The following is a 2,769-nucleotide window of genomic DNA, read 5'->3' as shown; positions in this document are numbered from 1 at the left end:
GCACCAAGCCAGTGGTGCGTGTGTCCAGTCCGGCACGGCCCGTGCCTGTTCCACCGGGGTCCAGTCCAGCTCCGGTCAGCGGCTCCACTCCGGAGCCAGAGCAGTCCGCTCCACCGGTGCCTGATCCAGTTCCGGTCAGCGGCTCCACCCCGGAGCCAGAGCAGTTCGATCCACCGTCGTTGGGTCCAGCTCCAGTCAGCGGTTCCAGTCCAGACCCAGACGTCAGCCCCTCTCCAGGTTCGGGGTCTCCCACACCAGGGTCCAGACAGGACGTGGTACTTTGTGGGAGGAAGTAGAGAGGAAGCAGCGCGCCAAGGTCCAGACCAGACCAGGGGCGCAACGGGGAGGTGGAGAGTAAGTGGTGGTCACACCCGGAGCCGGATCCGCCTCCGAGGCGGAATACCCACCCGGCCCCCACCCTGTTAGGTTTATGTGGCACGGTCGGAGTCCGCACCTTTGTGGGGGGGTACTGTCACGCCCTGACTCAAGGGACTTGTATTTGTTGAGTCAGGGTGTGTATTTTCTGTGTTGGGTTTGTCTATGTTAGATTCTAGTATGTCTAGATCTATGTTGGCCTGTGTGGTTCCGAATCAGAGGCAGCTGTCACTCGTTGTCTCTGATTGGGGACCATACTTAGGCAGCCTTTTGGCACGTGTTAGTTGTGGGATCTTGTTCCGTGTGAGGTATGTTATTTGTCTACCTTGGACTTCACATTTCGTTTGTTGTTTTGTCGTGTGTTCAGTACGTAAATAAATATGAATGCATATCACGCTGCGCCTTGGACCTTCTCGTCCGTAAACGATCGTGACACTGACCTAAGACAGGGAATTTGTACTAGGATTAAATGTCAGGAATTGTGAAAAACTGAGTTTAAATGTATTTGGCTAAGGTGTATGTAAACGTCCGACTTCAACTGTAGATGGCAGTGCTCCGTGGGAGAGATCACATAAAACGCAAACATTATCAAGATGACCATAGATCATTTCTATGTTCATAAAACACTGTAGGCTCACAGAGTATAGGCTCATCAGCAGAGAGAGCCCAGTTTCATTTAATTTCCTATATTCCAGCAGTTGTGGTCCAATTGAATGGGTCACTTAAGCTCAGTTTATACCTGGTGCTAACATGCGTCCTTTGCCTGATCTTCTCCACATTTGAATTGTGCCCACCTTTTTAGACAGCTGTAGACAATTAGAAGACGTATTGTGATCTGATTGTTATCTGATATTCCTGACCACCTCCGGAGGTAGTCAGGGATGCATTGTGTCTGGATATCTTACAAGTGTAGACGGATCTGGACAGTAAAACGTATTAAATCATCACTATCCCTCCCTCTAAAAATCATTGACAGGTGGCACCATTGACTTATCAATATGTGTCTTAAAATGAACAAGAAAATATTATTTGGAAATAATCTGTCAAATAATTTGCATACCAGAAGGGACCAGGAAATCTGGTAGACGGATAAGAGACACATTTGAATATGTGTATTTTACCATGTGTAGATGCAACAGCTAAAATGTGGGCACAATCAGAATGAGGACAAGATCAGAATAAAGGACGTGTGTGTTAGCACCAGGTATAAACGGGGCTACAGTGACTGGTCTGGATAGTATTTCAACAGTTCAGAGGACCACACAGAAACTGGTCCGGATGTGTTTGTTCCATAGGAGCCTCAGCCTCTATGGGAGTGGGACTCAGGTACAAGGTTGCTCTGGTCAGCTGTTGGTCTGGGTTGGGGAGACCTCCCTCCTCTGACTTGTTGTCACTGTGGAGACTGCCGTAGCTCCGAGGTTTACCTGGGAAACACACACACCTCCCGAGAGTCACCACTGCAGGCTGAGTGGGAGGTAATGGAGGTAACGAATAGGAGAAATGTAAAATAAATGGAGGAGCAGTCTTTAACCTGTGACTTAAAGATCATCTTAGAATAAGATGAAGAATATAAGAGATGAAGAATATAAGACTTCATTAAAATGTAAATGTTCAAGAATATCATGAAGAAAAAAAATATGATCAAAGAAACAAAAGAGGAAGAGGAGGAGGAGGAGGAAGAGGAGGAGGCACCTGTGAGGCTCTTGGCTCTGGGTTGTGGCTGGGGATCAGTGAGCCTGTCCTCACTCTGCACCCTCTGGATGGGATTAGATTACAACAAAGAGGTCTAGCATTAGAGTGAGGCATTACGAATCTACCACAGCCAAGTGAGGGAAGCTAGAATGAGGTTAGTGTTTGTCTCTGTGGTGATTCTGGCTAAATGCGCCATAAATATCGGGGAACAGAAAACCTGTTGAGATAATGCATTTGAGGCTGAGCTACCTCAAAGAATTAGACACACAAATAAGGTGCAACAAGGTGAGACACACGTCTAAGACATTTCCTCAGGTGTACTGTATATTTATAAAGGTGTGTATTTTTAAAGAGAGTAGTTGAGAAGCAGACAGACAGACAGCATGAAGCCCTTGTCTTTCATAACCCTGGGGGAGGAAGACATTTGAACACAAAGCCTGCATCCCAAATGGCACCCTTTTCCTTATATTGTGCACTACTTTCGACCAGAGCACTATGGGCTCAACCAACCAAGCACTTAATTAATAAATGAATCCATCAACCAACCAAGCAACTAACCAACCAACCAATCATCAATCTACTGTAAAGCACTTTGTGACAACAGTTGATGTAAAACGGGCTTTATAACTAAAATTGCTTGCTTTCTTGATCGATTGCTTGATTGATTTAATTTCCTGCAGTTCAGTGACATGAGCTGAGGTC

Source organism: Coregonus clupeaformis, chromosome 5, assembly GCF_020615455.1.
Source record: "Coregonus clupeaformis isolate EN_2021a chromosome 5, ASM2061545v1, whole genome shotgun sequence".
In the NCBI taxonomy this organism is placed as follows: Eukaryota; Metazoa; Chordata; class Actinopteri; order Salmoniformes; family Salmonidae; genus Coregonus; species Coregonus clupeaformis.
This window is presented reverse-complemented; position numbering follows the sequence as displayed.